The sequence below is a fragment of the Myotis myotis genome, unplaced genomic scaffold (assembly GCF_014108235.1).
Source record: "Myotis myotis isolate mMyoMyo1 unplaced genomic scaffold, mMyoMyo1.p scaffold_m19_p_18, whole genome shotgun sequence".
NCBI lineage: Eukaryota > Metazoa > Chordata > Mammalia > Chiroptera > Vespertilionidae > Myotis > Myotis myotis.
Window position 1 is genome coordinate 4,802,596 of NW_023416322.1, and position 25,613 is coordinate 4,828,208.

At 47.3% G+C, this 25,613-nt stretch overlaps 1 protein-coding gene across 4 annotated transcripts in view; it reads right to left on the minus strand.

The window, feature by feature from the left end:
* The window catches only part of GJA5 (gap junction protein alpha 5), a 45,737-nt gene that overhangs the window by 13,762 nt on the left and 6,362 nt on the right, over nucleotides 1-25,613 (minus strand). For 2 of the 4 annotated variants that reach the window (XR_004973403.1, XM_036344498.1), the window contains exon 1: nucleotides 1,920-2,032. The exons of 1 other annotated variant lie outside the window; for it this stretch is intronic. The gene's annotated coding sequence lies outside the window, so the exon portion shown is untranslated. Of the gene's footprint in view, nucleotides 1-1,919; nucleotides 2,033-10,761; nucleotides 10,875-25,613 lie in introns of those variants that run through there. One more of the 4 variants, XM_036344500.1, reaches the window with a different exon arrangement.

The window sequence follows — 25,613 nt, forward strand, 5'->3', positions numbered from 1 at the left end:
GCTGGCTGCTAGAGCCCAGGACTTCCCACTGTGCCCCCCAACCCCCAGCCAGTGTTAATGATGAAGAAGCGGTGAGCAGTGGGTGTCACTCTTTCCAGTAGACTGTAGAGATGCTAAGGAAGAAGCAGGAGGCTGGGGAAGAGATGGCGGCTCAGAAACCACAGCCCAGGACGGAGGCAGAGGGCCTGGTGCGAGTGAGGGAGCAGAGCGGGTGTTCGCCCAGCTCGGCAGCCCGGCCCCCTGTGCGGTCCCCAGCAAGTCACTTCCCTTTCCCAGGCCTCGTGTTCCCTTATTTGTCAAAGAAGAGCTAGACAGGCGACCTAAGAAACCTCTTCGAGTGCGAACGGCCCAGCTCTAGGAGGGGTGGAGGGGGAGGCAGCGAGGAGACAAGCATGGAGACCTGTTTGGGAGCCGGGCAAGAACACCGCTGGGGTTCCAGGCCATGGCCAAGCGGGCACCACAGTGATGCTACCGCCGAGGTCTTTGAGCTGCATGTGCAGGGGGCGAGGGCTGGTTGGAACCAGAGAACCGCCTCCGGGCGCTCTGCTATGCTCGCTGCGGTCACAGGGGCTGCTCTTTGGCAGCTGCCGGGGAGGAAACAGCTTGGAGGGACAGGAGGAGGGCAGGCCGGTGTTCGCTGCCGCCCGGGGACCTGCAGGAAGGTGCAGAGTTCAGAGCTGTCCCCTGGGAGCAGTGAGTCAGGGGCTGGGCTGTGAGCGGGGCAGAGGAGATGGAGACTGCATGGCCGCTGGGATGGAGTCCGGCTGGGCGCCTCTGAAAGCCAGCCGCCTCCCCAGCAAACAGAAGTCCCACAACCCGCAGCCTGGCCTTGGTCTCTTCTGTTCATTTCGCTGCGTTTCTCCCAGGTCTCCCGACTCCCCTTCCAGTGCTCCTCCTTCTCTCAGGCCCGGGGCCCGAGCCTCAGGAAACAGCCACCTGAGATGCTGAGAGCAAGACCCCGGAGCCCTCCCCTGTGAGGCCCTGGGAGGGGGAGACGGGACGAACTGAGCCGGGCGCAGTCAGGACAAAGGCTCTCCGTTACTCTGGGTTGTCCTGGCGCCTAAGGAATTGTGCCCTTGTGCGATGTTACTGCTGAGCAGAACCAAGGGATCCCGCTCCTTCACGCCCCTCTGGTTACAGGTGGGTAAACTGAGGCCCAGAGGGGAGTGTCCGGAAGTGCCCGAGGTTGGACAGACACGCAGAACGCCAGAACCCAGGTCTCCCAGCCACCGAGGCCGGGTCTTTCGCCACCTGCTCAGAAGAAAGGCCAGGAGCCGACAGACCCTTCAGCCCAGAGGCCCTCGCTGTGTCTGCACCCGGAGGGTAGGTGCCTCCCGCGGGTGCCTCTCCCGCTTCTCCTCTGGGTCCCACCAGCCCTGGGATGGCCAGCGGCAGGCCAGATCGCCCCCCAGGCGCAGTGGGGCATGGTCCTCGCAGGAAACGGAGCAGGAATATTTTTAAACCCTCCAACATGCCTTAGGGGAAAACCAAAACACTCTCCTAGATGTTGCAGAGAGCATTTCCAAAAAGATTCCACGCCTAGAGGACGCACCGAAAGCAACGAGGTTTTTTAAGGGCCAAGTTCATCTCAACAAAGTGCTGGGAGATGGACAGTGGACCCCTTTCACGTTGCCCTGGGAGCCCTGCCACCCCTCAAGGGGCGGACTACCTCCTCTGAGCCCCCACTCGCCTTCCCACAGCTTCTTGCAGACCAAGTAAGTCATTCCTCTCGGCCTCGGAAAGCACCCTCCTCAGCACATCCGACCTCAGCATCTCAGGGAAGACTGCAGGGAGGGGGATGAGCCCACGGGCACAGAGAGAGAGCTTTGCTGTTATCCAGCCTGGGCCCCAGGCTCTCTCTCCTGCCTCCTTCCCATCAGCTGGTGGTTTCACCTCTGAAAATGCAAGTGCCCCCTTACCTTCCTCTCCTCTCTGGGATTCCCGCGGCCGTCAGTCCTCTGGCCCTCTCCTCCGACCGCCCACTGCTCCTGGCTCTCCAGCCTGTCACTTGTCCCTCTTCCACCCTCTTTTGAATCCGTATCTGTCACCCGCCCTCCTCCCCCTGCTTCCTACTCTTTCTCTCTCCACCCCCTTCCCCCGGGTCCCTCCCTCCCTTTCTCTTTTGTGCTCTTAGAATCTTTGCTCACTTAAAAAGTTTTCTCTCCTCCACCTCCTTGCAGCCTCTCCTAGCCGAGTTCTCCCCTGAAGGAGGCAGAGCCCTCCTCCTGCCCGCTGCCCTCCCGCTGCCATCCTGGCCTCAGCCCTTGCAGTCGCCCCTGTCTCCCCCCGCCCCCCCCAGGCGGATGGTGGTGTGCAGCCTGGGCTTTGCCTGCCCACCCTCTGCTGCCTCCCCAGCCACCTCCGGCCAGAGCGGGAAAGCTGGCACTGCCCAGAGTTCCTCCTCATCCTTTTCCTGCTCAGATAAAAGGGCCCTCGATTCTGGAAAGGTCTTCTGGGGACTCTTACTGTGCCCACACCAGCGAGCTGAGCACCAGCTGGCAGGGAAACCCGCTATCACGAATCACAGCCACCAGCACCCAGAGTGGACACCCGGTTCCCGGCCAGCTCCCAGGACGAGGAGGGGCATCCCACACTCTCCTCGCCTCCTTCACTGAGACGGGAGCACCTGCCATGTGCCAGGCACTGGGCGAGGCGGTGCCATCTGATATATATATTCTACATTTTCACAGAATCATTCAATTTCCAATGCTGTAAGGTAGACAGGCATTTCTGCATCCCACATTTGAGGAAACCGAGGTTCAGAGAAATCAAACAACATAATCATGGTTAATCACATGACTCAGTCAGTAATGATAGAGTCAGGATTAAAAGTTTCCGCCAAAGCCAACATTCACCTCTTCGCTCTTTCCACAAAAAGCGTACAGATCTCCCAGCTGGAATTGATCCGATGGGAGTAATTTCGTCTGTTTCTTGTTAGATCCCTGTCACTGGTGAGCAAATTCAGAAATTGCAAGGCAGCTCCTCATTGTCAACTCCTTTCCTCAACTCCTCAACTGAGCACATAGCCAGGCTCCGCTGCAGCGTGATAGCTACCAACAGCAGGGATTACGGCGAGCGGACAGAAACCAGATACCCAACGACCCAGAGCCCACTGGTGGCGAGAGCTAGACGAAACCCCCAGAGATGATCTGGAACAGCCAGGGGAACGGAGGCCCGAAGACTCAGATCCACTTCATGTCACGCACAGTAAAGTGAGTGGCAGAGGCAGGATCAGACCTCACACCCATCTCTTTGTTCCACATGATCGCCTTCATTTCAGAGCACCACTCGCAAACGTCCCAACATTTTGCAAAACCATTTATCTCCCATACGTGTGTAAGCTTAGGTTCTCAGGAGGGGGAAGAATGGGGCCAAATGTCCTGTGTCCAGAGAAGCGGCAGCAATGCTGAAAGCAGGCCCAGGACTCTTGCTTCCTTAGGCAGCACCAGAGCAGAGTCTGGGCCTCGCTCAGGCCTGAATCCTGGCTCTCCCCTCACCAGCTGTGATGCTGGGCAAGTAAACTCCATGCATCTCAGTTTCCTCAGCTGTAAATTGGGGGTAATAGTAACTATCTCCAGGGCTGTCATGAGGACTAATGAATACGTGTGAAGGACTTAGAACACCGTGTGATATATGGTAAGTGCTATGGATGCGACTGCAAAATATGATACAATACAGCTCAGTACAATGCAGTACAATACAATACAATACAATACAATACAATACAATACAATACAATACAATACAATACAATGTCTGTTTCCTCCTGCCTGTATCTCCCCTGGCTGGACCAAACTCCTGAGGTCGAATTCTCATGTGAAACCATAGAAAGCCCTGGTGACACCTAGTTCCTTCTCCAAAACAGAGATTGCCCCGACACGAAGCCTCTGTTCTTACTCCCAGCCACTCAACAAATGCCGAGGCTCCTGGACACACCCTGTTGTCTCTGGCCCGTTCCAGAGCCCGTAAGTCTCAGCTGAGAGTGGGGAAGGCTTCACGGAGCAGTCATTCCTAGCTCGTTGGCTGCCAAAGGAGAGCCCAGCTGGGGGCAGGGCCGGGGTGAAGGAAGAGTGCCATTTCCCTCTGAACACCCAGAAGGAAGCCATTGCCGAAATGCAGGCACACCCCTGGTCCCGGAGAGAGAGCACAGGGCACGGGAGGTTACTGCTCTCCGCTGGCAGGTGGAGGTAAAGCAGCGAAGACACTGGCGGGGGTGCAGGAAGTCAGGATCGAAGCGGGAAAAGACAAAGATCTCGAACTCAAATCATCCAACTCAAGTCGTGCAGCCTGCAGCCAGGCCCTCCGCTCAGGATGGCAAACATGGCAGAGTGTATTTTGATGGCCCGGAGCTAAGCTGCTTTGGCAGGGCCTCCAGCAGTCTGGTTTATTCCTCACCTGGTTCCCTCCCAGGCTCTGGTAAAGACTGACGAAATCAAGGAAAATGTTATTTGGGCTTGCATATAAGGTGATTGTCTAAAGGGACTGGATCTGCCCTGGCCTGTTTGCTCAATGGTTAGAGCATCGGCCCTTGGTCCAAAGGATTGAGGGTTCAAGGGCAGGTACCTGGGTTGCAGGTTCCCCAGCCCCAGTAGGGGCGCATGCAGGAGGCAACCAATCTATGTATCTCTCACGTCGATGTTTCTCTCTCTATCTCTCTTCCCCCTCCCTCCCTTCCACTCTCTCTAGAAATCAATGGAAAAAAATGTCCTCGGGTGAGGATTTAAAAAATATAATAATAATAATAATAATAATAATAATAATAATAATAATAAAGGGACTGAATCTGCCCTGGCTGGTGTGACTCAGTTGGTTGGAGTGCCATCTAACGCACTGGAAGGTCTCGGGTTTGATTCCCAGATAGGGCACATGCGGGAGGCAACTGATTGGTGTATCTCTCTTACATCGATTTCTCTCTCTCTCTCTCTCTCTCTTTTCATCCTTTAAGATCAATTTTAAAAAAAGGGCTGAATCTGGCAGTCACCGCATGTCTCAGAAGGACATCATGAGCAGATGCCGGTGCCCCAAAAAGGAGGGTAGGACAAGGGCCAAGGGTAGAAACTGAGGGTCTACCACGTCCTCCCCTTTATCCTCACGTCCAGCTTAATAACGGGTCTTAGAAAGAGGTGCCGAGGTCTGTGTTCCACACATTAAAAAACACGCAGAACTCAGAGGAGGTTTAGAGAGGATGCCAAAATCTGGTCAAAGAATTGGTAAATAGCACCGGCAGGGAAAGGCTATAGAAATAGGACGACAAAATAGACTTTCTTCAATGTGTATTCCGTGCCAGGTTTTGTGCCAGGCACTCTTCACAGTATTTCACTTGGAGATGGGAAACAGGAAGCTGACCTCCTGAAGAGGATGTGAACCATCCCTCAGGTCTCCTGGACCAGGAGTCATGGGCCACTCCTGCAGGTCCAGCCTGTCCTCAGGGGGAGACACAGGCCATCCCTTGTCCACAAGGAGCTGACATTCTGGTTGCAGGAAAGAGCTCATTATACAAAACAATGACTATAAATGGCCATATTCTATATGGATTTGTCCTCAATGCATCCTATATAATAAAAGGCTAATATGCAAAGTGTCCCCTCGACCGGGAGTTCAACCGGAGTTTGACCAGGGGGCGGGGCCTGCCCGCCAACTGCCCACGGCCCTGCCCCCAGCCGGTCCCTCCAAAAATCAGCTCCCCACCCCAATCAGGGGCAGGATGGCTGGCCAACCTCCCATGTCACCTCCCCCAAGCCAGCCTGGCCCAATCGGCCCTGATCGGGGTGGGCCAGCCAGACCCCACCAGTGCACAAATTCGTGCACCAGGCCTCTAGTAATGATATAATAGTGTTTAATTATGTGAGGAAAAAATCATTCGGGAAACAGGTTCAGACAGAGTCATCTCTTTGTTATGCTACAATGATGGGGAAAGGCACATTTATCGAAGGACTCCTAGGTACCAGGCGTTTTCACGTCACAACACTGTCAGAGAGATACTGTGGTAGTATTCCCATTTTAGAGAAAAGCAAATTCAGACTCAGAGGAATTTAGTAACTTGCCCAAAACCAGGAAGTCAAAAACAGGTCTGCCTGATGCCAAAACATCAGGCGCTTTCCCCCCAGGGCTGTAGAGGAAATTCTCATGAAACACACTGGCCTGGTCAGAGAGGAGAGAACAAGGCCCCCAGGGGGGAGCAGATAGAGCTGCAGATGGTGCAAGAACAATGGACTCCTGCCCTAGCTGGAGGGATTGTGTTTGGCTATGACTATGAAGGTGATGCACCACCTGAGGTTTCCGGAAAGAAACACAATCACCTTTTCTAAAGCCTTTTAAAGGTGGCATTTTGAAAATTGCTCCTTTTGCTTCTCCTTAGAGGCAAGAGGGCAAATGAGAAGACCTTCCAATGTCTCTTCTGTCCAGTGAATCTACGAGTATCCTTCCCAAGACACTGTGGTCCAGATGTTTAAAGAGCCTTCTCCCTCAGAGCCTACAATGATAACACATGCAAATAAGTTCTGTAAGCATCTAATTGCAAGAGCAATGAGTCCCCTGTGCCTCCTGGGAGGACGTAACTGGTAATTGGAGCCATGGTTAGTGGGCTGAGGTCACGCGTATTTATGCAGACATAAGTAGGTGGTTCCCTTTAAGACTTTTACTTTCCAAAGAGTGGCTAAAGTGGGCAAGGAAACCCTGTTCCAAGAGCAGAAACCAAAAGAAATACAGACTTCCTTGTCTCTGGTGCTTTGGCCTATGAATCTACTCCCAATACATCTCAAGCTTTAATCCCAAAGAAAAGGTTCAAGTCACATCCATACCTCTGTTTGGGTGTAAGGCCGATGTGACCTTTTGGGAACCCAAACTTAAGAACTGTCTGTGGTTGGCTTGAGTCAGTGGCCTCCGTGGATGTGAGGCAAGGAGGGGAAGAAACCCAGTGTTGGGAAAACCCAAATCCTTCCCACTGAAGGCTGGGCATGGAGGCAGCTGATGGGTGCACCCTTACTGTAGCTCTGCGGTCCCAGGTGCAGGGGCTTCATCCTAACACAGAAGTTCGGACCTTTCCCTGGTGACGTTGTTAGGGGCAGAAATATACGATTGAGGACTAGCTATTAGTTATAAGAAGTAAAATAGGAAATATGAATCATGCTCTGTTAGCCATGATTGTTTTGTTCTGATTAAGAAGGCACATTCTAACCTGGCTGGGAGGGAAATGGGAGCTAACCTTGGAATGCAGTCCATCCTCCTTTCCCAAGAACTGCCTATCATCATGGAAAGATTGACAACCTCCTGGCTGAAGCAATCTAGTCCTGGAGGCACTTGCTCTTTACACTCCCAGCCCCTATTACCTGCAATCTGGTCCTGGGGTGCCCAGGGGCACCCACCCTCCTGACTTGTCACCTGTCATGATTATCCTGTGCCTACTTCCCCATGCCTGTAATTCCTACTTCTCCAGGTCATCTTTGTCCTTCTACCCAATATAAGCAGCTGGCTTATGGTGGGGGGCAGCGCAGATGTTTGTGGTTGACTGCTGCCCTCCCATGCTGCCGGCAGGATTGGAATAAACACTCATAGATGATTCAACCCTGTCTCTGCTGAATTGACTCAAGTAGTGACAGGAAGCTCGGACCCCTTGGTTGTCCCGTTACGATGCTGGTATGGTATTTGCCCTCTAGATCTGAAGGGACATGCTTGAAAGCAAGAACTAGGAGTGTCATATGATATTGTGGTTCGATTATAAGCAATGTCTAGGTTTTGCAGTGCATACCTGGAGCACACCTCATTCTCCTCTAACAAATCCTTGATCTACTGTTCACCTTCCTACCTCACAAAAGAGCTTGCTTCTCCTTTATTTTGAAAGCTCTTTTCAGTCAAGTCTAAGGTTATGGTTCCAGTGGCAAAAATCATAAAATACAAGGTCAAGAAACTCTTTCAAAAATGCTATTAACTCAGGTGCCCTCAAGTAAATCACTCCAGAATAAAGGCATTTCCTTGCATGTAAACTAGAGGGTCAGTACCCCATGCCTGTCTTGATAATTTAACCAATGGCAGTCAAACCCTAATTCAAGAACAAAGGTTTTTACATCTCCTCCCAAATTGGTATCTAGATTCAACTTTAACTGCTGGTGTCAAGCTATTACAGAGGGTTAGAGACATTTAGGAGATTAAGACTATGTTTTCAAGATTAGTATCACAGTCAGCTAAATATACAAGTCCGAATGGATGGGACTGGAGGCAAATAGCCCTGTGGGTAAGAGTGTCTGTGTTCAGGTCTTGACTCCTCCACTCCGCAGCTGTCTGGGGACTTCTGCCATGTGGGACTCATTTGGAAACTCAGAGTTGGTATGACGATTATTTTAAGTTGAAGATATTTGGGGTTCATCAGACGCAGAAAGAAACCTTCTTGGATTTTATCTGACTAAAAGCAGCGGACACTGGGAAAGGAGGCTGCCATAACCACCCCTCTGAGGGAGCCCCATGGCCATGAAGAAGGTATCACACACTCTCTTGTCTCCCATTGGTTCTTCTCAAACTTACTTGTCTTTCCTAAAAAACCTAGTTGTTCCTCCCATAGAAGCCTTTTTTTCTTTCCTTTTTCCCCCTACTAAGTTCAATTTAAAAGCCTCTAATTTTAATCATTTAATAAGCTAATACTTTTGTTAGCTCTCTATGCATACAAATAAGCCTCCTTTTCTCCCATTGATCTCTCTTTGTTAATTTAATTTGCATGCTCCTAAATAATGAACCTACAGTGTAGGGGAAAAATTTTTTTTCTCCCTTACAACCACTTCTGGCTTACTTATAAAAGGATAATGACAGTAACTATCAAATTTATAGATTGGTTATGAAATTGAATTATATATATATATATTTGTTTGATGTATAGTGAATGCTAAATAAATATATATAATACACATATAAAACATATATATCTTGGTAGGCAGATGACAAATAGATATGGATAAATACATACATATAGCATGCAACGAATCATAAATCTTTTCTAAAGATCAAAGTCAAATTATAGAAGGGAAAGTACTTTGGAAAGAGTTCAAAGTTTCACCATAGAATAACATGGTGTTACCATTGTTATAGCTGTAACTATTATGCCCGCCTTCATTGCGGCCTTTGAGTAAGGCCACCATATACGGTCATACAGGTTGTGCACTGCATACACCCCAAGTAACAGTCACATGTCACCTTCCCTTTGTGTCTGAGAACATAACAACTGCTTTTCCAGGGTAACCCACACTTCCCTCCAGCACCCTCCTCCCAGAGTCTGAAGAATACCATCTTCTCTGTAGAGTCAATCACTAACCAATAATTCGGTGACTGTGTACTGAGGACATGCCATGTGCGAGAACTGGGCATACAAAGATGAATGAGACACATGGGCTGTGCAGCAGTCAGTAGAATGTAATGTAATGAGTGCTAAAGTGGGCAAGTGTACAAACTGGTACGAGAGATTAGAGGGTTACCAGCTTTGATTCTAAGTGATAGTAGTGGTAGAGTAGGGGGCAGAGTGGTGATCAACAGTAGCAAAAATGTAAGAAGGTCCACTTCCCTCCAAAAATAAGTCCCACAGGTGCCATAAAAAAAGGAGTCAAGATGCCTCCATAATGGAAAACCCAGTAGGGATCTTTCTTTATGGCCAGAGGGACTGGCCACTTGGCTGAGAACCTCCATGGTGCCTCTCCAGCAGGAGGGAGGTTCAGAAATGGCTCCCCCAACACCAGATTCAATCCAACCCCAGCTTTGGAGTATGTGGGGGAGTGGAAGAGAAGGGACAGGGTTCTACCGATTAAACCCCACACCAAGTGAATTTCAAATGTAGTTTTCAGTTCTCACAAGATAGACCAAACTCTGACAGCTCCGGACAGATGACTTCTTTGCATCTGCATGGCCTCTTCAAAAGAGGTCATAAAAAAGGACTGCAACTCAGAGTCAGGAAACTGGAGACAGAATCTCAGTCCTGTCCCTTGGTTGTGTGATGGCAGGCAAACCACTGAGCTCAACACCCTTGTCTGTCACATGGTCACAATAACACCCTCTTCACAAATTTGTTCTTGGGACACCAAACACCTTCATTACCTTTACATTTTTTTGGGTGGAGGTGAGCTCTCAGGAGAGAAGCAGAGGCACAGAGGTCCCGTCCTTCTCCAGAGTTCCCTGCCTCCCACCCCCAAGGGGCCTCTGTGCTTGTTGCAGAAAGGAGATCTTGCCCTGTAGCATTGTGCTGCTGAGCTGGTGAGCTCAGCCCTTCCTTGGCTCCAGGACCTTGACTTGTAAAGAAGGAATTCTGAGGCTAATCTGAAAGGAAGTCAAATTGTTTTCGGAAAACAATAGCAAAGTAACTACAAGTCATTAGCTTCCTCCCTGGGGCCTGAAATTAAGCTTGTCTGGGTGGCTGAAAGGACATTGGAGCACTGTTTACTTAAAGACCTCTGGACAGGACCCATAAACTAATTTCTGTACAAGACTTTCTGGACGGAGAGGAGGTGAGTCATGGAAGTGGGAGAATGGCCGAGACTGGAGAAGAGATTTCTTTTTCTTCAAGGCACAGCTAAATCCCTGGTGCTGGCCTGCCTTTCCTGGTCCCCTGGACAAGGGTTTCATTTAGATGCATATATGTGCCCAGTGGACATCTGCCTTCTCAGATGGCTCTTAAGAAGTTTCTTCTTAGAGCAGAGCAGAAAAGCCCCAAGACTCTGGTCTCTGCCCTCCCCTTAAAGGCCTCTAGTAAACCGAATGCTTCTCAGGCAGGTTGCTCTACAAACTTACCCTGTGCACAGAAATTTCCTCAGTGACAGCAGTAGACCAACATTAGAATCCAGAATCATGACTTCGTAGAGGTTGTCTCAGTGCCACACAGGCATCAAGGACTCACGGATAGCAAGATGCTGGAGTTTGAAAAGAACGTAAAGGGTGATTGGACCAAATGAGGATACTGAGGCCAAGGTCAAGAGCAGGAGCCAAATTTCTCAAATAATAGAGGAAACCTGGGGACTTCCCTTAGTGCTGGATAGATCCTCTAACCTCTGCTGGGGCACTGAACTGAAAGTCCCTGGAGCTTAACTGCTTAAAAACTAGAGAAAAGACATGATTTCTTGACCTCTCTAGTTCCTGGAACAACTTGTCTCCAAGAGCGAGAGGGGACCTTAGGTCTTGAAGGTTTTTGAGAGGAGATGCAAAAACTTTTGTTCTTATGCTATTTTTAAACATCTTTGGCCAAATAGTGAACTTGATTTGAATTTTAGCCAGACAATTTTAGTATTACATGAATGGACCCCTAGAAGTTCTATGGTGGTCTTTATGGGGCCTCAAGAACCCCATATGCATAAACAAAGACCATGCATAGTCTTTGTCTGATTCACAAAGTTTTCTTGACCCAGAAGAGGTCAAAGATCACTGCTCCAGGTCTAGAAGATCAAAAAAGATTCTTTTCCACTCACCTCCTAAGTAATTGAAACAGCAAACAAATCTAACCGAAGTCAACAATGTGCTACATCTTCCCTGACCTAGAAGTCTCTTATCAAACAGATTGAAATCTGCCCATAGACACGCCGTGTACTTCTCAGTTCAGTGTTTACTTGTCAGATATGGAAAAGTCCTCTGAGATCAGCTTGTCCATTCCTTGGTTTTGCAACTTCTCTAAACTCACACAGCTAACCGAGACCAGCTCCCAGCTTTCATCACACCTAGAGCAGTAGTCTTCCCACTGCCTCAGAAGGTTTCCAAGTATTTACTAAGTACTTTCTAGATGGTCATGTCCCAAGTGCTAGGGGAGCTTCAAGACTACAAGACTTAGCCCTGACCTCAATGGATTTGTAGATATGTTGGGGAAATGTGTGCACAGCCTTAAATAAGGAATTGTTTCCATAAAGCCTTTCCCAACAATTGGGGAAAGTGAAAGAATTAATCAGAACCAATAGGTGATAGATGATAGATAGATAATAGATAGATAGATAGGTAGATAGATAGATAGATGATAGATATTATGAGAATTGGTTTATGTAATTATGGAGGCTGAGATATGCCATGTGCAAGCAGGAGAACCAAGAAAGCCAGTGGTATAATTTAATTTGGGTCCGAAGGCCTGAGAACCAGTAGGGCTGATGAGACAATTCCCAGTCTAAGGCCAAAGGCTTGAGAACTAATTGGAGGGGGGAAGCAATATAAGTCCTAGTAGCCCAAGGCTCAAGAACCAGGAGCTCCAATATCTGAGGGCAGGAGAAGATGAGTGCCCCAGTTCAAGCTGAGAGAGAGAGAGAATTCAACCTTCCTCTGCCTTTTTGTTCCATTGGGGCCCTCAACAGATTGGATGATGCTGACTCAAGTTTGTGAGGGAAGATCTCTTTACTCAGTCTACTGAATCAAATGCTATCTCTTCCTGAAACACCCTCACAGACACACCCGGTTACCTGGGCACCTTTAGCCCAGTTAAGTTGACCCAGAAAATTAATTATCATGGTGAGAGTAAGAGGAGTGCTGGGAAGACATAAATCACCAGCATAACTTCTCAATCCCTGGGCAACTCTAGCAGCTCAATTAATGGGAAGTAATGCTCATTTAAAAATTATTGGTACCCATCTCTAAGATCCTTCCAGTTTTGAAAACCTAGTGACTGTGCTGGATTAACAAATGAAACATAAGCTAAAGGATTTGTTCACAAGTCTGCAATCTATTACAAACTAAGAGGGAATTCTTGAAATAACCTATATATATAAAAGCCTAAGTGACCATTACGACCGAATGACCAGAAAAACTAGAACAACTGGTAGCGATGATGCCCCACTGACCACCAGGGGGCAGACACTTAACACAGGAGCTGCCCCCTGGTGGTCAGTGCACTCCCACAGCCAACCTCCCCTAGCAGGCCAACCTCCTGCAGTCCCTGCCCCCCACTGGCAGGCCTCGATCGCCCAATTGAGGCCAGGCCCTGGGCTGGGACAGGGAACTGGGGGTGGGTGGCAGCAAATGTGGCCCCTTTCCCAGGGGGGCCAAGAGATAGCTCCCTCCCCTGGGCCAGCGGCCAACCTCCCATGCCCCCATCCTTCCCCCTGGCCGCAGGCCCTGATCAGGGGCCGGGGGGGGGGGGGGGCGGGGGGGGGAGGGCACCAATGACGGTGGCATTAGCATCGGCGTCCATTTTTTCCATGCCTGGGGTGGCCGTCGCCTCCTCTCTCGACCCCACCAGGGCCTTCACGCCCCAATCAGCCCAGCCCCGATCAACCCTGATCTCCAGCCAGGCCTAGAGACCCTACCCAGGCACGAATTTTGTGCACCAGACCTCTAGTTAGTGAATAAAGGGGAAAGGACTGCAAGTCTCCAAACTGAAAATGGTTTCATCCTGAAAGCTCTGATATGAATTGGCGATGTGGAATTTAGAGCATATTTTCCCATGGAAATAATGTTGTAAAGGATGGTTAGCTTCCCAGGCTAGCCCCTAAAAGTTTATTTAAGGCATAATGCTGCTTAAACAACAGTGCCGAGAATACTGAGGACTCTAGCAACCTAGTAAGACGGTCTCTGGTTGGGAAATAATGATGCCAAATTCTGACTGGGAACTCCAGGAATACATCTTGCCCTTCAGCATTTCAGATCCTGGAGTTTCTCCCCACTCCCCCAAACACACACACACACACACACACACACACACACACACACACACTGAGAATGTCTCATCTGCCTTTCTTTCTTCATATGAAAGAAAATGAACATTTATTGATCACCTCACTTTCCTAATGCAAGGACTGACCAGCTCAGCATTATCCCTTTCATAAACCAAACTCTGAGCCCAGCCACAAACAGAAAGCTTTACTTTTCAAACCCTTATAGTGTTTTCCTAACTATAAAACGTAATAGTGTGATATTGTAAAATGTTAGTAATACAGGGAAATTATAAACAGGAGTTAAAAATCACCTATAACTACAGTTAAAATATTGCTACTTTTTTATCCACCACATTTTTATTTCTATATATTTTTAATAAATTTGAAATTTATATTGCATTATGAACATTGTTTTATGCTTTTTTCCCCCACTTAGCAATATTCCAGAGACATGTTCTATGTCAATAGAGAAACATCTTCTCTGTTTTAGTGACTGTCAGGTGTGCAGTGAGAGGAAATCAATGAGGTACCCCCCTGGCTGATTTCAGCAATTCTTACTCGCCACCCATTGCCAAGTCCTTGGGGTACATAGTTTCCTACTCTGTGGATTTACCAAAGGTCATTATAATGACCTGTTATTGGACATTTCATTTCTCTACTAATATAACTATCACCGCGTTGAAGGTAAGCAGTGCCTTTTTAATCTCTAAGACACGGTAATTTGGGGCCAATCTTCTCTCTGCCTCGCATTAGTTCCTCCATGGGATTCTGAGCCCTCGTTTCAAAGCCTTGCAAACAGCTCATGGGAAAAAGCAGAATTTCTGAACAAAACAATTCAAAACAAAACAAAAACTTCCAGCCTCTCTCGTTCTACTAACCCCTTCCCACCACGCACAGACACACGAAAGGAAGTGTGCGGGGTGAGTGGGGAAACACTGGGGGAGATAAGAGTGACCTTGGCAGCGCCTGGAAAGCCTTTCAAAAACCGTGGGAGACAATTTCTATAGGTAAATAGGGGTAGAAGTTTAAATCCTGAACAGCTAAGCCAAACTTTGGAAAAGCTCTTGCCACCCCCTCCAGCCTGCTGCCCAGAACAACTACCACCGATGCCTCCTGCCTCCAGTCCTGCCCAGGTTTCCATGAGCTCCCACGTGCCCCTGGGACTGAGGTACCCGCTCTGCCTGTGACGGCGAGGACATGCATTAAAGACACGTGTTAATGGGACAGTGAGGTCGGGGAGAATGCGCTGCTCAGAGATTCAGGATACCTGAGCTCAGGCCTAACGGACACACACAGAGTCAAGACATAGATGTCACTAATGCTCTTTGGCCCTCAGTTTCCATCGTGGTAAAAGGAAAGGGTTGGGCTAAATTACACTGGCTGTTCCTTCCAGTCTAAAATTTGATGTCTCTGTGACCCAAAGTACTTGGTTCTGTCCACATGCAGCTGAAGTGTGTTTTGGGTGCCCAACTATTGTGCTCTTATAGCTGCTCCCCTCCTTTCTGCATCAGCACTTTGGAGAATACAGAATATGTTCTTAGGCATTTTTAATTGCGGATGGTGGCACTGCATGGAAACCTCAAGGGTATGCCCGAGAAGGAGAATAGAAATGAGCCAATGCTTGGAGGTGTGTTTCAATGAGGAAGCTTTCTGCTGTCAGTAACAGGAAACCTAGCTGCAGCCAACCACATTGACCACTAACCTGTGGGAATGTGTAGGGTGTATTAAAGCAGATGGATGGCCCACATGTAACTGATCCATTTATTTCTTCACTGTTCCATCGTCCATCCATCCATTTTAAAAAAACCACAGAGTTTGGTCTGTGCTGGGAACTAGATATTCAAGTGACTCAATCATTAAAAGAAATAAAATCTAGAGGTGTCATAAAGTGGCAGGTGCTCCCAGACCCCTCTGAGAGCCAATTGAGTGATGTTGCCAGCTGCAAGTCCCACAGGCATGGACAACTAGTTGGGAGAAAAATGATACCTTGGTTTAGAGGGCAAAGCCTACTAGGACATGGTGATTTCCAACAGGTGTATCTGGACCATAGGGGTGGGGCAATGATGCCAGAAGGAGAGGCAAGGATTATAAAGGGAATTGAGTTGGAGTTCTGACCTCAGAGGAACACAGAATGGAAAACAGGAACCATGTATGTCGGAAAGGGTGCAGAGAGAGACTTCCATTCACTTCCAGGTCTGCAAGGGGCCTAATCATGATGGTTGAAGTACAGATAGACCTGAATAGTAGAGAATCATGACAGATGACTTCAAACAGATGATCATGATGACTAACACTTATAGTTCCAGACTGTGGCCTACATCCTCAATACACAATAGCTTATTTAATCGTCATAATACTTTTTGTGGCATAGGTATTAGTGTCCCCATTTCACATGGGAGGAAAGCAAGAACAGAGACCTTGTCAAGGTCACCCACTGGTTAGTGGTAGAGCTGCGGTTTGCATCCAGGCAGTTTGGTTTCACTGTCTCTGCACCACAAAACAAACTGTATGACAATGTGAGAAGTTACAGTAGAGCAAGAGCAGAATGAGAAAGGGGCGAGCAATGAACGTGCCAGGGAAGCTCCACAGAGGAGATGCCATGTGGTAGGTCTTGAAGAGTGAATAGTTCTCCAGACAGAGAAACGGGGAGTATATCCCAGACAGCATACGACAGCATGAGCAAAGGCATGAAGTGGGACAGAGCAGAGGATAATTCTACACAGCTGGACCAAAGGGTATGCGAGAGCTTGGCTTGCAAAGAAGCCAGAGTTTGGAGCCAGATTGTTAAGAGCTTTACATCCTACATTAATTTGTTCTGCGGGAGCTGAGGAAAGGGATGAGTCAGGACTGTCCTCCAGTTTTTGGGGATCTACGGGGTGATTTCTCAGTGCCTTATCCTGGATCACGCTCAATAGACAAGCTCTTCTGCGTTGGCACCTGCTCCTAGCTTTTAGCAGCCCCAGCAATTACAGGGAGAGGTCGGGGTTGGGTAACTTCGGTCCGACTGCCAGTCCAGGGCTGGGAAGTAAAGGATGCACCGTTGCTTAAAAGCAGAGTTGGAAGGGCCCCAGCAGCATTCCACCATAGAACCCTGGGCTCTTTATTCACTCTGGGAGCGCTGAACCTAACAAAGTCCAACCAGAGACCAGCAAAGAACTTGTTTTCCTTAAAATCTCTGGAAAGATCTCTAAGACTAAGCCTCTCAGCGAGAAGGCTCTCTTGGCCGTCACAACTGGGAGGATGAATAGACAATGGAACGTGACTCTCCCCATGACACCACTTCCATCCAATTCACCAGTCTGTTCTCGTTCTCTCCGGGGCACCCTTGCAGCCTCAGCAAATATAATGAGTCTTTCCAGTTACAAGCTGTGTCCTGCATCCAAAAGTTCCCCTATTTCTAAATAGAAAGGCTGTAAATCCAAGGGCTCTCAGACCACCTGCTTCTTTTTTAAATTTTATTTTTCAATTACAGCTGACATACAATATTATATTAGTTTCTGGTGTACAACATAATGATTGGACACTTACATAACTTACCAAATGATCACCGGGTAAGTCTAGTACACATGCAGAGTTACCACAATATTAGTGACTATATTCCCTATGTGCTTTGCATCCCGCGACTATTTTGTAACTACCTTCTTAATTTGTACTTCTTAATCCCTTCACTTTTTTTTAAAGGGGAGAATGATGATTTTTATTTTATTGTTATTTTTATATATTTTATTGATTTTTTACAGAGAGGAAGGGAGAGGGATAGAGAGTTAGAAACATCGATGAGAGAGAAACATCGATCAGCTGCCTCCTGCACACTCCCTACTGGGGATATGCCCACAACCAAGGTATATGCCCTTGACCGGAATCAAACCTGGGACCCTTGAGTCCGCAGGCTGACGCTCTACCCACTGAGCCAAACCAGTTAGGGCGAATCCCTTCACTTTTTATATTCAGCTCCTCCCCCGCCCCAACCTCCCTCCTACCTTACCCACCTACTTCTTGATGTCTTTGCTGACCATTGAGAAAGAGGCTACTGAAGGTCCCGTGGCCTCAAGGGCAAAGTGATGCAATCACAGGAATCACCCACCAGCAGCCACAAAGCCTCAGAACCAGCGTAACACAAAGAACGGTAAACTCAACTGGAACACAAGCTCTGTCACTTGGTGGCTGTGTGACTCGGGCAAGTCCCTTAACCTCTCTAAGCTAAACTGTCCTCGTCGTAACACGGGTCCTTATGCCTTTTGAAAAATGGCTGTTCGGCCTCTGACAATCCATCACTATATCGTAATGAACTAATGTGTCACAAATGCGAAGTGCCATGCAACGGATGTTTCTATCCAGCAGATTCCTGCCCTCCGTGCCACGGGGAAAGCTCTTCCCATCAGTGATCATTATTCAGGCATGTCAGCGGCGTGTCAATAGCCAGAAACAGCTTAGCACAGGGCAGTGCCCGTGACCCCAGGGCAGAGCAGGCAAAGTGTGGGAAGTGCCTGGTCAGCTTTGTCACAAGCCTGGGTAGAACGAGCCAGAGAGGTCAAAGGCGATTCACATGCTGTTGTGCTCATGCACCTTCTGGGCCATCTTCCTTCTGACCCGTGTTCACCCTCAGGCCCAGGCAGTGCTCAAAGGCTCACAGACCCGCCCTGGCATGGAGGGAAGTGGGTCATTTCCCCCCAACATTCTATTTTTTTTTTAATTTTTATTTTGTTCTTTATTTTCATTGTTGACACTATTACAGATGTCCCTAGTTTCCCCAACTTTGCCCTCCTCCACCCAGTCTGACCCTCCCTTTTCTCTACCCATCACTACTCTATGGTCTGTGTCTATGGGTTATGCATATATGTCTTTTGGATAATTATTTTTTACTATTATTGAGGTAGACTTGGCATATAAAAAAGCTGTACATATTTAGTGTCTACATCTTGATGAGTTTGAAAGTAAGTATACATCTATGAAATCACCATAAACAATGCCATAGATTTAACTATCACCTCTAAAAGTTTTCTTTCTCTCTCTCTCTCTGATATGAACATTTAATATAAATTATACCCTCTTAACAAATTCAGTTCACAATACAGTATTATAAATACTGTATGTACTATGCTTTACTGTAGATCTCTAGGACTTATTCATAATTAAAATTATGTATGGAAGTGGACAAATGTTAACACAAAGCCTTGCTTGTGTCTTAACTTTGATGAGGTAATGAGGCCGGCAAGGTGAAGACTGAGGTTTGGATCTTCCCAGTTTGTTCAGTGTAGACCACAGAGAGGAGCTTAGGCTGATGGGAAGGAGGGGGAGGAAGAAGGCTAACATGAACTTCTTCTTATCCGGCATCTAAGTGCTTCACAACATCGTGACACTGAGTCTTGACAACAATACCATAAACTGGCTACTACTGTTACCCTCTATTTTGCAGATGAAGAAACCAGAGCACAGAGGCTAAACAACTTGTCCAAGCCACACAGCAACTAAACGACTGAGCCAGGCTCCCAACCCAAACATGCTGGCTCCAGAGTCCTATAAAGGCTTTCTGCCTGATATAAGGAGGTACTTTCATAATTTACCAATGTTTTAAAAATGAGAGAGAGAATTGTCCTATAGAAGTATTTAAGCCAAGGCTAAGGGGCCATGTTCAAGGGATGCTCAGTAAACGTTCCTTGGCAGGAAGTATCAGAAATCAATGCTTATTATTTTAGGTCAGAGGAGGATGGGAAGGTGGAGAGAAAGTAGAAGGAGAAGAAAGAGGAGGAGGAAAATGAAGAGGAGGAAAATCAGTTGAAAGTTTGGGTGTGGGTCCAGAATAAAAGAAATTTCTGAAGATCCAGATTCAAGAAGGACCAGAACAAGGGCTGTCCTGAGATCCCAGGAGCAGGAAGTAACTAACCATTTCTTAGGACACAATTATCCAAATAAATCAGCTCGAATGGAATTTTGTCTTTTTTCCCATGCTGTTCAAGATTTGAATGTCAGGAAAAGAACATTCCCTCATCCTAGCCTTGAGAAAGATTGATGATAAAAATTGCTAATATGTATGGTATGTTTATTTTCTACCGGGCATTGTTCTAAGCACTATATTTACACATTTTATTCTTCTTACAGTAGCCCTATGAGGTAGGTACTACTATAATTAAGAAACTGAGGCACAAGGAGCTGGAGTTACCAATCCAAGTTTGCCCAGATGGTCTAGTGGCGGAGCTGGGATTGAAGCTGAGACAATGTGGTTCCACCATCACTACACCCCCTCTAATAGTAACAGGAAAGGGAGGGCCTCCCAAGCAGAATTTTGGTGTTGATGAAGAAGGGGAATGAAAGCTAAGAGACAAAACCCACAGATGCTTCCTCATGGCTTGGTCCTGCTAGAGGGAAAAGAATCTTCCTGCCCGCCCTAACCGGTTTGGCTCAGTGGATAGAGCATCAGCCTGCGGACTGAAAGGTCTCAGGTTTGATTCCGGTCAAGGGCATGTACCTTGGTTGCGGGCACATCCCCAATAGGAGGTGTGCAGGAGGCAGCTGATCGATGTTTCTAGCTCTCTATCCCTCTTCCTTCCTCTGTAAAAAAATCAATAAAATATATTGGGGAAAAAATAGAATCTTCCTGCCTAAGAATTCCACATTCAAATTTCCATCCTTATCTTCTGGTCATTACAAGGAGAAGATGAAAGAAAGCAAGAAGCAAAAGGACAATTAAAAAACAGATACATAACAATTATATTGTTGTATATCTATAACCAAAGGACTGAATGAAACACAGATATAAGATAATTAGTAATTTTTTAACAGGAAACAGCCAAATGACAAAATTCTGAGAGACTAAGAGCCATGCCTATAAAGGATGACTTGAAAGATAATGAACAACTTTGAGAAACTGAAATTAATTGGAGAAAAACAGAGAGGCCGATTTCTCACAAATACCGAAAAGATTTGATGTAAAGCTCTAAGTATTATAAGAGGCTGGACCCCATCGTGGCTAAAGATGAGAGTTTGGAGCCTTTCGGGATTAAATTCATGTCACCTGGACAAGTTACACGATCTCTTCGAGTTCCAGGGTCCTTATCTGTAAAATGTTAATAATGCCTATGTCAGAGGAATGTTGAAAGAATAAAAATATATCTGAGAACACGTCAAGCCCAGTGCATGGCGCAGAGCAGGTACTTCCTAAATATTAGCTACTTGACCATGAAATGTTAGCTCCTAAAGCCCAGCATGGTCTTGGGACAGGCAGGCAGGAGCATCCGTGGTTGGATGCCTAGAACCAATCCCTCTGGGGAATCATAAGCAGAGACCCTAGAAGAGCAGAGTTCTGGGTCCTGAAAGGCAGCACCGTCAACAGATGAAAGCGGGGGGGGGGGGGGGGGGGGGGGGGGGCGGGCGGTGGGCAGCAGGGATAGGGCGAAGAAAGGACAAATGTCCCGGAGTCCGAGAGTGGCTAGTGGAATGCCAGAAATGAAGCCCCAAGACAACATTCTACCTACAATACAATTGTAAGAACTCCCCTTTGTAGGCCCCTTAGGAAACCCCTTTGAAATCTCCAAGGAAACAGGGAACAGAGCCCTGGTCTGGCCATCAAGTGTCCTGGGTTGTATCTTCTAAAGATGCCAACTAGGCTCTCTGGCCTTCGGTAAGTCATTTCTACTTTCAGGTGTCAACCTTCTCGTCTGAAAAAGTGGGGGCGATAAGATCCACCTCAAACCACTGGGGTGAAGATGAAATGAGGTGATACTTATAAAGCCCTGGAAACATAGTAGATACTGAATAAATGATAACTTTCCTGCCTTCTACCCGTTGTTATAAAACAACAGTGCGTCAAACGGAGAGTCCTCTGAGCCAGAAGAACAAGGTGAGTGAACGCTCCTGAATTCCATTCCCAGAACATCCCGTGTGTGAAACCACATCCTTAGCCAGTCTCACCGTCTGAAATGACCTCTCCTCCCACCCCAGCCTTTCTTGTCTAGGAAACATCTTTTATACTTCAAGGTCAAGCTCCATCACTACCTGGAGGAATTGTTTCTAGAAATTCCTCAGCATATGACTCATTCTCCAACTTTGCATTTATTTCCCACTGCCTTGTGTTTTATTTAGATCTTGGGAGCAGTGAGAATGTCTGATTCACCTTGGCTACGTCACACATTTCTTTTTCGCATTTTACCTGGGGGTCTAGGGACCACCCTGGCTCCTGAATTCATTTCTTCTTCTGGAGCAACACCTAGTTCCTCCATTGGGCCTCACTCAATACTCCCCAAGAAAGGAGGAGGGGATTTGGGGAAATTTGGGAACAAGAACTGGACATGCAAAGCCAACTTATCTATTTGGCACAGTGGCTAGGGTCCCTAATACTTTTAGGGGCCACAAAAATGTGTAAAAAAAATTTAAATAGGAAAAGAAACATTTAAGTTAGGTCAAAGAAGATGTTTTAAAATACCATACTAGTATAAGTAATTTTTACTGTTTTTTATGCAGAAGGGGCCTCTGAAGGCAAAAGTTTCAATGACCCACCAGTCATGGGGGTATGAGTAGCTCCGCCCTTGCCCTCCCCTCCCCACTTTGTTCCTGGGGAGCTGCCTGTGGGCAGGTGGGAAGCTAGGATTTAACCTGCTCCTCCTTGCTCGCCATTTGACGGTGGCACAGCTGTATCTGAAATTGCTGGTGTGACCCTGAAGAAAAGCCCACTGTTGCTGTACACGGTAAGCTAAGCGCTCGAACTAGGTTTCGTCAGTAACAAAGGTCATATACTGACCTCCTTCTGCGTGGCTCCTGCACCTGGCTCTCCCATTTTTTCCTAACTTGGACAGAGTGGGGATGTCATTTACTGTAAGGCCCCTAAAATTATTGTGTTGATCCTTTAAATGACCTTGTCAGGTAAGTATAACCTTTATTTGACAGATAAAGACACTGAAGAATAGGGAGTTTAAAGAATTTACTCAAGGTCAAGCAGCTAACAAATGGGTTTAGATCCCAGACTTTTGGACTCCCCGTTAAAGCTTCTTTCTCCCGCTGCATTATGTCGGAGGGGCTAAGTACTTGAGTGTTGAAATGAATCAAACGGTCAGAGGGGATTCGCCAGGCGGCACAGAGATTGATTGCAGTTTCACCAAAATTGTTGACTTGGCAATTATAAGCTTCCTATGAAACCTCTGACGTTCCCCATCCCTCTGTAAGCACTCTATAAAGTTCCATTCCATGCTCCTGCCTTGAAGATGCTCCAGCAGTTGGAATACGTTTGACACTATCTTTTGCTGTCTTTGCAGAAACAGATTAGGGAGCAAATCCTTTATTTACCAGAGTTCTTAGAATGAAAATGTAACGTTTGATTCTCATGTCGACAGATAGAAATATGAACAATCATGTACTTTTTTGTCATTAAATTTCTATTCCAGAAGGCCAACTCAAAGATTAGCCCTTTCTGCTATCTCCGGCCTGCACACTTCCAGGCTGAGGCTTGGGAAGGGAAGGGGCCGCGGGGTGAAACTGGTGAAGGACTGTGCTTGTTCTACTCTGGAAGGCCTCTGTTTTCTCTCAAAGGCCCCGTGGATCACTGGTCACACTTAGAATCCCCGCGTAGTGGTCAAAAGAAATGTTTTAGAGAGAAGAGAACCTCCCATTCTCCTTGCCAGAGGGAATTCCAAAATTATCGGACAAGATGAAGTAAAGGAATTGAAGAAGGAGAAAAGTTTCCTAACCTTCACATTGAATTGACATGCATTTCTTCCTCACATCAACCCCAACTAATTTTGAGCCTTGAATCACCCACGGACAGGCGGCTCCCTAACAGCAAAGATTCAGGCAAGGTACTGGTAAGCCAGAGTACGCTTTTAAACTCAGCTTATGTTCACGAAATATTCCAGTGTGTGTCTCGCGAATACATGTGAACCATCAGCCAGCGCGGTCAGCGCTCTTTGCTGGGAGTCCTTTCATTCTCCTCTCTCACCATGTTCCACACGCAATCAACTCTTTTGTTCTTCCTTCCTGTTATGTTCTTCCTTCCTGTTAGAGTGTGAGCTCCATGAAGACAGGGCCACGCCCGCCTTGCTCACAGCTTGAGCCCAGTGTGTGGCTGTATAGAGCAGAGGTCAAGAGCATGGGTTCAAGGGAAAGCTAGACCTGGGTTTGAATTCTATGAGCTACTTACGCATTATGTGACTTAGAGAAAGTGACTATTACTCAGTTTTCTCATCTGTAAAATGGGAGTGGCAAAAACCACTGTGAAGATTAAATAGCTCACACGCGTAAAGCATTTGGCTTGACCCCTGGCACTTTAGAAGTGCTTAATAAACATTTGCTACTATTGCTGTTTTAAGCACTGAGTGGGTATTTTTTAGTGGAATTTTTTTTTTTTAAATAAGAGTGAGTTCAAGCAAGAGGAAGGTGTAGGCTGCCCCCATTAAGGGGAATTGTCCAGCCCAGCGGGATACTGCTGAGTGGCTTCTGGGGGGTCCTCACATGAGGCCACAGCGGGGAGTGAGCTGGTCATAAGCAGGCCTGGAGGCACCAGCTCTTATGATGGTAGCCTCGCCTCCGCCTGCCCCCTCTCAGAGCCGTGGCTGCCGAGACCCTTTGTTCTCAAGAAGAGCCTGATCCAGAGCAAAGCAGACGAGCTCCCCTGTGGAGGAAGCGGGCCCAGGTCCTTACCTGCCCCTGACGCCGCCGTCTGTGGGGCTATCAGCCCAGCGCCTTGCTCCAGCTTCCTCCACTATTGTTTAGCACTCATCACTTTCCCGATAGCCTGACTGTGGGAACGGCTGCCAAGATGCCTGGGCCACGCAGGGGTAGGACTGCAGTTGGGAAGGGGCACTTTCATATGAGAATTGAGGGGTGTGTGTGTGTGTGTGTGTGTGTGTGTGTCTGTGTGTGTTGGGGGAACAGGCTGAGATGGGGAACCAGTGTAAGGGTTCCCCCGTATTAACATTTTGAAACATCCAATATAAATGTGATGATGAATAGTTTTGTAAAGTGAAAGAAAATGAATAATCTACACAAAGAAATGTGTTACCCGAGTGTTGAAGTACTTAATTGTCCTCAAAGGCTAGACTGCCCAGCTCTGAACATTTCCTGGCCTTTCCTACTTGGAGTCAGTCCCCCGAGACGGCCATGAAGCCCCTGAACTCAATCATGGAACTAAATAGCATCAACACTGCATTTAAAGACACATTTTAGAGGTTTATTACCTTGGGAAACTCGGAATTCTTATAAAGTTTAGTTATTACATCAGACCTTTTGCTAATTTTTCCCTTTAAAAATTTTATCTTTATACCAGACTCTGAATGAATGACTTTTAAATACTTTTCTTTCACCACAAAAACGGCTCATTCTTCTGACTGTATATATAACTAGAGGCCAAGTGCACAAATTTGTGCATGGGTGGGGTCTGGCTGGCCTGCTCCAATCAGGGGACAATTTGCATATTAGCCTTTTATTATATAGGATACTCAATGTAAAAAAACAATTCACAATACATAAATCATAGGACAATAATTAAAAATCATCTGAAATGCTACCATCTTGAAATAATCACCATTAACAGTGCCGGGAGCCGGGCCACCCTTGCTGCTTGACACAGTCGCTGCAGGGAAGAAACATCTGCACAGCTTATGTTTCAAGGGACCTGGCATATATGGCATATGTTTGCTCCCCTTCTTAGTGCTATGTGTTTTAACCAGGACCACCTCCCCGAGAAAAGTTGTTTCCCCAGGTGAGGATTTTTCCCTGGAGTTAGGGATTAACAGGACTAAGGTAGAGAATAAATCAGTAAAACCCCTAGTGTTACAGAAATACCATGCACTACTTATGAAGAACTTGGGCTAAGACTGTTGGCAATAAATTTGGGATTGTTGGGCCCACATCCCCAAGGGTCTGCCCACCAGGGAAAGCATGAAAGCCTATACCCCTGGAGACCCACCTACACAGGGCAGTCCCAGGAAAGGCAAGCAGCGAGGCTGAGAGGACATAACCTTTACTGGGTAGGATAATCTCCTTTAGTCACTTCCTTGTAGCTTATCAGTAGAGCAGTGACCTTGGAATAGCCCT